The following is an 11,285-nucleotide window of genomic DNA, read 5'->3' as shown; positions in this document are numbered from 1 at the left end:
AGCATCCATGAGGGTCCCCATGTCAGTGCAATGGCGCTTCATCCGTCCCAACTTCAGATTTAGGGGCCCAAATCGGCAGTTGCCTTCTAGGGTTAAGACTGCGGTGTCAGCGTTGATGCGGTCTGATGAATGCAACACTTGTGAGACCCGGCGCACCCAATGAGTCGTTGATTCTCCTTCCTCCTAGACACAGGCAGCTAAGTCCACTATCGACATAGGTTGCTTACATGTATCCTTGAAATTACTGATAAATCGGGCTCGTAATTGGGCCCATGAACTGATAGAGTTGGCCGGTAAGCTTTTTAACCAAGTGCGGGCCGTTCCTTCAAGCATCATGGTGAAGTACTTCGCACATGCCGCATCATCCACATCAAGCATCTCCATGGCCATCTCATAGCTCTCCACCCACGTCTCTGGGGGTTGATCCGCCGTGTAATTTGGTACCTTGCATGGGCCTTTGAAATCCTTGGGCAGGCGCACATTGCGTAAAGCGGGGACAAGGCAAGGCACCCCCAAAGAACTAGAAGTAACACCGGGTTCGACCGAGATAGTTGGACGAACCGGCGTAAGCTGCCGAGGCTGATACTGTGCGGCTAACTCGGCCTCCCTGCGTGCTCGGGCCCGGTCCACCACCTCCTGAGTGTTATCAGCACCACCCGCCGGGTTGTTGCCGCGGGGTGCTCCACGTCGTTCATTGCTTGACACTGCCGGTTCATCCATGCGCCTGCTATAGCTCCGGCTTGGGTGAGGGGTCAAGTGGATCCGGTCGCGGCTGTATGAGTATGCTTCCTGTTGGTCCAAAGCTGTCCTAAGAAGCTCCTTGACCCGTCGCGTCTCTATCGCCTGCGGTGAGTCGCCTTAAATTGGAATGGCCTCCAGCCGTGCAGCAGCGGCAACAAGATTGTCCATTGGGTTGGAGTAGTGACCCGGAGGTGTTGAAACAGCCTGAGGTATAACAGTGTTTTGACAAGGCAGATCCATCAGACGGGGCTGAACCGACGCATCGGTCCCAGGAGCTTCCGCCCGGTTCCCCTCCAGCGAATTACTGGTTCCTGCTCCTGGGGTGTTGAAAAGGTCTCTGGCCTCGAAAACCGAAGGCAAACGGGATAGGTACTTCCTCCTCATGACTTCATGTGACGCGTTCTGGTCCAACATGAGCCTGTAGGCTTGTGCGTCTAAAGCAGCCCGCTCTGTGGTCATCGTGGCATTCTCAGCTGCCAGGTTCGCCTTGGCCTGGGTGATCTGTTCCTTCACCTTTGCAATCTCCGCGTTGTGGACTTCCTGATCCGCCGGATTAGCTTCTGCCCTAAGCGCAGCCAATGCATCAAATAGATCTGATAGAACTTGAGCCGGCGGGCGTGTAGAGCTTCCTGCCCCGGCAGCTGTCGCCGCTACTGAACCGGAGGTTATTGGCGCAGCGGTCGAAGAATGAAGCGCTGCTTGTGTGCCGGCCATGAATATTCCAACTCGGTTGGGTTGATCAGAGGGGTCCGGAATACTGTCGCCATCGGAAGAGCCCCCAATCCGGCCATCTTGTAGCTGATATAGAGATTCGGTTTCGCCAGTTGATGACTCATCGCCGGAATAAACGACGGTCTCGCCGCGAGATTCCAATCCATCCTCATAACTTCCTCCATGGATGACTCCCATGAAGGCACGCTTCACGGCCGGTTTAACCCGGGCAGATCGTGCACGCTGAGCCGTTTCGACGAGGTCGGTGCAAATGACCGGCTCAGGGCCCGGTTCTCCGATCTTGCCGATGAAAACGTGTATGCCACCAAAGGGGACCCGGTACCCGTACTCAATTGAGCTGGCCTCGGGGCCCCAGCCTGCATCATCGATGTAGAGCTTGCCGCGACGACTCTTAGTCATCCGGCCCACAGCGTAGCCCTTGAGTCCTTCAAAGCGTCCCTCCAAGAACATGAAACCATCATGCGATAGCCCCACGGTGGGCGCCAATTGTCGTGGTTTTGTCACGGCAGATGTCCTAGAGAAAGGACTTAGTCATGGAGCCATCGCGACGGGTTAGCTTGAAGGGGTTAAAGCGGACACAGGGACGCAAGAGAGTTTATACTAGTTCGGCCCCTTCGATGAAGGTAAAAGCCTACGTCTAGTTGTGATGGGATTGATGGGGTTTCGATGACTAGGGAGCAAACAAGCTTCGCCTATGTCTCGAGTTGTTGTCTATTGTCTGAACCGCCGCCGGGTCGTCCCCTTATATACATGGGTGACGCCCGTCGGTTCACAGATTCCCAATACCGGCTCATAGATGTGTCTGGTTTGGTCTCTACTTATTCCTAACTTACAATACAAGTTACATACCAACGCTGGTTTACGGCTACAGGCCTTGAACCGACTATGGGCCTTGAGCCCTCATCTGCCTTCTTGGGTTTCAACATAGTTAACTATTGAAGAAGTTAACCCGGCCCAGATAGGCCGGTTTACGCCCAGTAGTGATATCCTCAACAGTTTGGTGAATCATTGAGATGCATGAACATGCTGAACGTTTGTTCTTCTGAATGTTAGTATGCATACCGTATCTTCTGAAGCTTAGTTTATTGTGAATATTGACTAGCATGTGAACCTTTACAATCTAGTAAGTATATTGTAGGTCTGTTATTTGACACCTCACTTTGCCGCGCTACGCGACCAGTGTGAGTGTGTGCATCCAGTACTGCACCTCTAATTTGGTGGATGCCAAGTTGAAAAAGGTTACCGATGAGTAGCCATAAGCCGGAGGTGTCTCTTTTTTTCTTTTGAATGGGCAATAAGCTGGAGAGTGTCTCGGGCTGCCTCTAGTGTTAAGGCCCTCCAGTACGAAACATGGGCAGCCGACTGGGCCGATACAAAAGCCTATCCATCTTAAAGCCCATTTGTTTTTGTTTTTTGCGAGGAGAAGCCCATATTTCTTGAAGAGGGGGCGATCCTAGAAAAACCCTCCTTCCTCCTCGCTTCCACTTATACTGCAGCTCGCTGGACTCTCCCGCTTCCGTCGCCCCCCAATTCCCACTGTTCCCCATCTTCCTCACTCGTCCAAAAAAACCCCGCTCACCTTATTCCTCACTCGTATAGAAAACACATGCTCCTCTTCTTCCACTCCTACAGAAAACCCGAGCCCTCGTTCTTCCCCACTCGCACTACCACTAGGCTCATCTCTGGATACTCTTCTCAAATCCGTGAGCTCGGCGCGACGCCCACAAGGAAAATGGAGTCGGCTGGCCCCAGCACCAAGAAGATGAGGCTCCCGCCAGCGGCGATGCGGTTGTAGATCCCGCACCCAGCAGCGCGGGGAGAAGCGGCGAGCCCACTACCCCCACCCGGATCTGAGGAACCGGTAGAGTCTCCGGTGGACCGCATCAGCGATCTCCCGGATGTCATCCTTGAGGAGATCATCTCGCTTCTCCCCACAAAGGATTGCTGCCGCACACAAGTCCTCTCAACTCAGTGGCGCCCTCTATGGCGCACTGCTCCCCTCAATCTCGACTATCGTTAGATATCTGACCTTCCTGAATTTGATCTCCTTAGAGCCATCGTCTCCTCTCACCAGAAGGGCCTCGTTCAACGCCTCTGCATCTTGACACACTACCTGCTATCCATACCCTGCATGGTGGACGCTTGGCTGACATCCCCTAAATTCGGAAAACTCTAGCAGTTTGAGTTCTACCATTACCACAAAAGTTCCATACCATGAACACACCAAGAATTCGTGCCCACACCACCGTTGTCCATCTCACGGTTTTCCTCCTCTCTCCACGCCGCCACCTTCACCCAGTGCCATCTACCAGACGATCTGGTACAAATGCTTTGACTCCCACTGTTAAAAAAACTTTCATTTGTGGTGGTTTATCTGTCAGAGGCCTCACTACACAGCATCATCCACTCCAGTTGCCCTGCCCTGGAGCGCTTGCTGATTGTTCTGGGAATAGAAATCCCTATCAGTTGTCTCCAAATAAAGTCGCCTCACCTTAAAAGCATTGGAATTTGTTTTGAAGGACGGCGGCTCATCATTGAAGATGCCCCTTCACTTTAAAGGTTGCTCCTTGATAATTGTTATAAACCTTCACAAAGAACTATCGTCTCTATGCCCAAACTGGAGACCTTGGGTCTAATTAGTGCTCCGTTTGATGATCACAACAAGTTGGTGTTTGGCTCCACACTTTTTAGGTACCGTATATTATCATCTACACATTTATAATCATAAGATGCATTTTTCATTTGTGCGCATAAGTTTTATATCATCTTGGAGTACACTTTGGGTACTAATATTATGTTATATGCTCAATGAAGAGTTCGTCCATGGATAGCCTATCAATGCCGCTGGATTCTGTCAAGATCTTATATATAAGAATGTTTAGTTATGATCTAAACATAATTATTGGCTTGCTGCGATGCTTTCAGTCTCTAGAGAATTTATATATAAAGGTGATGATTGCATGCACATTGAAAGACCGTATATATTGTACTAGAATTAACCATTCAGTTGTTGCTGTTTCGACATACTCTTTTTTCAGACCTTAACTGTTTTCAAATCTTCATGTCTACTTAGGTACTGCAACCACATGGAGAAAAACATATAACCAATCGGTGGTGTAATAAGCACCAGGATTTTCTCAGTTCTCATGACATTCGTTTGCGGACAGTAATGATGGAAAGATATGCATCCAACCAGGCAAACATAAGCTTTGTCACATTCTTCCTGTTGCATGCGAGGTTACTATTATCCATGAGGCTTAAGTTTTACAGCAAGAGATCTCACGGACGGACACGTTGAACAGCAAAAAAAGAAGTTTCGGGTGGACAAATGGGCTTCTAAATGTGCTCGGCTTCTACTTACAACAAGTGTAGTCATCCCGAAATAATTTTTTTGTACAGGATGTTGATTTTATGGATCAGACCGATCCATTTGTTTGTGACTGCGAAAAAGAGTGGTTGGGTTAGATGTTACTACCATGTTCAATCTGGGTTTTGTCTAAAAAATTGATGAACAATTAATCCTTGGGCTTTTTGTACCGTTTGTAAGCTTGAGTTGCATGTTGTTGCCCTCGTACTCCCCTCCACCTGCCACTACACTGCCGCATCTTCCACGGTTGCTGTCCGTTCACGTCCGAGGCCTCGTCGTCATTCTCTGCCTTGGTTTGCTCATTGTAACCGCCGCCGTTTGGCGTTGTCAACATGGTCAACAACCAAGAGGAATCAGGAGATGACTGTACGTGGAGAGGCTGATAGTAGGGACCCACCAGGGTCATTCCATTACGCAAGCAGGTGCCTCGTTATTACAAGCCAAATGAAATACTTCCTCCCAATTGTTTGAAAACTAGGTCCCACACCATTGTCAATGTAGTCAACAAACGAGAAAATTACACAATGAGCAGATAACACCAGGGACCCAGCAGCTCGCCCAATTGTTTTTTAGTTTCAGAGATGGAGCTCAACTGCGCGCTGTGCGGGGGCTATGGCCCGTCTAGCCCACGCTTACGCTTTTATTTAAGCACATGACGAGCCCAATTGATATCTTTTTTCTTTCTGAAAATGGCTAGCCCAGTTCTTTTTTTTTTGAGAATACCAAAACTGAGGCCTACTTGCTTTTCTCAGCCCTACTGGGCTGCAAATCTTTCAAGACGACGAGGGATGTAAGTAGTAAGAAATGGGCTTGCCCAGAAAATGGGCTATAAGTTGTAAGAAATGGGCTCTAAGTTTTTAAACCAAAGCCAACCGGCAATTACATTAAAATATCATTTTTTTCTGGATTTCTCTACTCTCTACTCTTATAAAAACCAAAGCCAACTGGCAATTACATTAAAATATCGTCTTTTCTCCCACAAGATAAACTACTCATACAAATGCATCTTCATGTTCCGTGCAACGCACGAGCATCTTGCTAGTAAATATTTTAAATTTCATTCATTTTTTGGAGGAGAATTTTTTTTTAATTTTTTTGATATAATCTTTTTAAAATTATTTTTAACGTGACTCGAAATTTTGTGATTAAAATAGTTCAGACCCCACCGAAATATGAAATATTTCATTGAATTTTTTAGCAGTGCCTAGAATATATGGTCTGTAATGCTAATAAAAAGAATATGGGCTCCAAAATATCCTTAAGAATTAGCAAACGGGGTGTAAATTATTGAAAATAATGGCTAATGGGATGTATGTTGTTTTCCACAGATTTGGAGCCTGACTTCTGGGCCTAGTAGGTTCATGATGACGTTGTCCTAAAAAACTTTTTGACGCATACGCAAGGCTTGGTCCACTTAGTCAACACAGAGCGGTGACTGTTGGATGTCCATCCAACGACCTCCATGCTTCTTCAATCTCTGATCTTCTGCTCCAGCCGCCCAAACCAGCGCCGACGGGACAGCCTGCTCCCTCCTCTCGTGGTCGGCTGTGCTGCCGCCAGGCCATCCCCCTACCCACCCGCACATCCTATTATTTTTCGACGATGTCAGCCTCACCCCGCAGCCGACCTGTCAACGCTCGTACTCCCCTCAGCATGGCCATCCACTGCCGCGTCTTCCCTGGCTCCATGTTGTTCCCTTCCTAGGCCTCACCGTCGTCCACTGCCCTGGTGCTCTCGGCGTGGCGTGGTCAACGTGGTCAACGAACGACATCCATCGGAAGTGGATGGTACATGGAGAGGCTGACAGCTGGGTCCGCGACTGCACACAAGGAAATTCCTCCTTATTACGTGCAAAATAATGATTCCTCCACCTGACAGTTGGGACCCACCGGAAGGGCCTCTGTATTTCGCAAAAAAACGCCCCCCCCCCGCTGATAGCTCGGACCCGCCAGCTATATCTTCGCACGCAAGGAAGTGCCTCCTTATTATGCACAAAAAATGAATACCCCCTGCTAGCTGGGACCCACCATAGTGTGAGGCTGACTTGTGGGCCTACTAAGTTGACGAGGATGGAGGGCCTTTTCAACTTAGTCAATATGAACGATTCTAGCTCCAGTGACCATACGATGTCCATCCAACAGCCATAGTGCTTCTTCAACCTTTGGTCTTCTTGGTCCAACCGCCCAAACCAGCGTCGGCCATGCTGCCTGCTCCTGCCTCCAGTGTTCGGCTGTGCTGCAACCGCTGGGCATGCCATCCTTCTATACTCACCCACACCTCCTGTTATTCTCCGACGACGGCAGCCTCACACCATAGCCGAAGCAGTCAACCCACGTACTCCCCTCCGCATGGGCATGCACTGCTGTGTCTTCCCCGGCTCCGCGCCTTCCCCTTACTAGGCCTCACCGTCGTCCATCGCCCTGGTGCTCTTGGCACGGCGTGGTCAACGTGGTCAAGGAACGACTTCCATTGGAAGAGTACTGTACGTGGAGAGGCTGACAGCTGGGTCCACGACCGCAACAAGGAAGTGCCTCCACTTGACAGCAGGGATGCATCGGACGGGCCACCTTATTTCATGAAAAAAATGTTTCCCCCCTGACTGCTAGGACCCACCAGCTACATCTTCACATGCAAGGAAGTGCGTCCGTATTACGGGCAAAAAAATGATTCGCCCCTAACTGCTGGGACCCACCAGCTACATCTTCGCACGCAAGGAAGTGCCTGACAGTCGGAACCCACCTGGTCGAAGTGTACGTAGCGTTGTCATTCTGGTCGCGAACATGTACGTACATACTAGTCGATCGGTCTGTCTACAGGCTGCAACGATGAACCGTAGTCGTGTAAGGAAGGGCACGTGTCGTAGTAGAGGCGCCCACGTAGCATGTACAAGTACGTACTGCGGCCAGGGTGCAAGAAAGTAAATACGGCCATGTACGTACATACGGGAGGGGTCTCAAACGCCTACTCGCGCATACGTACGGCCATGTCTCGTGTACATGGCTGGGTCGAAACGGAGAAACTGCGTCATCATCGTGTTGATGGGGAGGCAACAGAATGCGTCGTGTTCGTCGGGAGGCAACGGAATACATCATGTTCATCAGGAGCCAACTGGCTTGGATGGAACAACCAATCGAAACGAGGCCTGGCGTACCGCAGAACAGAGGAAACAGCCTTGTGTTCGACCGGCCATGGTCGAAACGGGATCCTGTTCATCGGGAGGGGTCTGGCGTACCGCAAAACGGAGGAAACAGACTTCTCTTGGACCTCCTACGGCCGAAACTGGGTCATGTTGATCGGGAGGGGTGTGGCGTACCGCAAAACAGAGGAAACAGACTTGTGTTGGAGCGCTACGGTCGAAACGGGGGTCCTGTTCATCGGGAGGGGTGTGGCGTAGCGCAAAACGGGACTCCAGGGGATACTGTTCATCTCCACTGTCGACCTCCTCCAGCCTCCACGGTCTACTGTTCATCCATCGTCGACCTCCTCCAGCCTCCACCTGCGATTGTTCATCCACGGGCTTGTTTTCATCCAGCCTCCACTGCTCCTCCAACGGCTGCTATTCAACCAGCCCTCTCCACGGGGTCCTGTTCAACCACCCCTCCACGGGCTACTCTTCATCCAACCCTCCACTGGCTACTGTTCAACCAGCCCTCCACGGGGTTCTGTTCATCCAGTTCTCCACGGGGTCCTACTCATCTAGCCCTCCACGGGGTCCTGTTCTCCACCCCCAACCGACTCGATCGGGGTCCTGTTCATCCAGCGGCAATGGCCTCTACTACCATGGGGTCCTGTTCATCCACCCCCACTGGGAACTGTTCATCCAAATAGCCCCAACAACGCTCACTATTCATCAAGGAAGGAGGCAGCGGGGTTCGATCGGCTTCACTTAGCAGTAGTGAAGGAATCACTGGGGTTCAGTTAACAACAAGGGATCGATTGCTCGGGTTCAGTAACGTAGCTAGTGCAATCGCTCGGGTTCAGTTAGAGCCCAACGCCTCGCTCAGGTTCAGTTAGAGAGCAATGCCACGCACACACGTGCGTACGTGTACGAGAGAAACGCTCATCGCTCGGCCCCGACCACCCACCGTAACCAGGAACTCCCCGATATTTTCCCCGCCCTTGCTTCTACCACTGTTTTTTCCATCATGCACGGCCCAAAGAATGTCATGCAGCCGCGTCTCCAGCCCGCCCAGGATGAAAAGCCCATTTTCTGTCATCATTTTTTGTCATAGAAGTATGTGCCCACCAAATCTATGATGATACCGGGTTTTGTCACAATTATCATCATAGAAGTGTCATAAGCATGACAGAAAATTTTGTCGTTCGGCCCAAAATGCCAGGGATGTGTCTTTTCTTGTAGTGTGATCATAAGATCAAGATGGATGCAATGCACTTGAAGATTAGAAAGATTAAAAAATATGCCATTCATACCGAGGCTTGGTATCATTATGTCATTGGATCAATTGTTACCATAGTTGCGATTATGATCGCATTTGTTGTTGCATTGAAATGTTTTACATAGTTTCAATGTATGGTTTAATTAGATGCTCTGGAGAGCTATATGTTGTTCAATGAGAACTATGCATGTACTTTGGTTTTAATGTGATGATGAACTTCTATTAATTTGGTCACTTATCTATTCATGATGTTCTATAATGGTTTTTGACACACTTAATTATATAATGCACGCAGATGAACCGGCAATGGATGTACAGTAACAGACACACCTCCGAGTACATTGAGGGTGTGCATAATTGGTACGTCCATTTTGCATCATGTTTTCTTACTGTTATTTATAAAGTTTTTATCCATAATAATGCTTTTTGGAGTAATTCTAATGCCTTTTCTCTCATAATTTGCAAGGAACACACCAAGAGGGAGAGTTCCGGCAGCTGGAAATCTGGACATGGAAAAGCTACGTCATGCCACCTATTCTGCACAACTCCAAATGAGCTGAAACTTTACGAAGATTTTTTACGGATTATTTGAGAAATACTGGAGCCAATAAACACCAGAAAGGGGCCACCAGGTGGGCACAACCCACCTGGGCGCGCCAGGCCCCCCAGGCGCGCTTTGGTGGGTTGTGGCCTCCTCGGCCCACCTCCGGTGCCCATCTTTTGGTATATAAGTGGTTTTGACCTAGAAAAAAAATAAGAGGAGGACTTTCGAGACGAAGCGCGTCCGCCTTGAGGCGGAACTCAGGTAGGAGCACTTTTGCCCTCCAGCGTTGCGATTCTGCCAGGGGAACGTCCCTCCCGGAGGGGGAAATCATCGTCATCATCATCACCAACAACTCTCCCATCTTGGGGAGGGAAGTCTCCATCAACATCTTCACCAGCACCATCTCATCTCAAACCCTAGTTCATCTCTTGTATTCAATCTTGTTACCGGAACTATAGATTGTTGCTAGGGTGTGACTAGTAGTGTTGATTACATCTTGTAGTTGATTACTATATGGTTTATTTGGTGGAAGATTATATGTTCAGATCCTTTATGCATATTAATACCCATCTGATCTTGAGCATGATTATTATTTGTGAGTAGTTACTTTTGTTCTTGAGGTCACGGGAGAAATCATGTTGCAAGTAATAATATGAATTTGATATGTGTTCGATATTTTGATAGTATGTATGTCGTGATTCCCTTAGTGGTGTCATGTGAACGTCAACTACATGACACTTCACCATATTTGGGCCTAAGGGAATGCATTGTGGAGTCGTAATTAGATGGTGGGTTGCGAGGGTGACAGAAGCTTAAACCCCAGTTTATGCGCTATTTCGTAAGGGGCCGATTGGATCCAAAAGTTTAATGCTATGGTTATAATTTATTCTTAATACTTTTCTCGTAGTTGCGGATGCTTGCGGGAGGGTTAATCATAAGTAGGAGGGTTGTTCAAGTAAGAACAGCACCTAAGCACCGGTCACCCACATATCAAATTATCAAAGTAGCAAACACAAACCAAACCAACATGATGAAAGTAACTAGATGAAATTCCCGTGTACCCTCAAGAACGCTTTGCTTATCATAATAGACCGTTTTGGCCTGTCCTTTGCCTCAAAAGGATTGGGCTACCTTGCTGCATACTTGTTACTATTATCGTTACTTGCTCGTTACAAATTATCTTACTATCAAACTACTCTCTACTTACAATTTCAGCACTTGCACACATTACCTTACTGAAAACTACTTGTCATTTCCTTCTGCTCCTCGTTGGGTTCGACACTCTTACTTATCAAAAAGAGCTACAATTGATCCTATACTTGTGGGTCATCAAGGCTATTTTCTGGCGCCGTTGCCGGGGAGTGAAGCACCTTTGGTAAGTGGAATTCGGTAAGGAAACATTTATATAGTGTGCTGAAATTTATTGTCACTTGTTACTATGGAAAACAATCCTTTGAGGGGTTTGTTCGGGGTATCTTCACCTCATCCGGAACCACAATTAGCC

Source organism: Triticum urartu, chromosome 3 (genome assembly GCF_003073215.2).
Source record: "Triticum urartu cultivar G1812 chromosome 3, Tu2.1, whole genome shotgun sequence".
Taxonomy (NCBI): Eukaryota; Viridiplantae; Streptophyta; class Magnoliopsida; order Poales; family Poaceae; genus Triticum; species Triticum urartu.
This window is presented reverse-complemented; position numbering follows the sequence as displayed.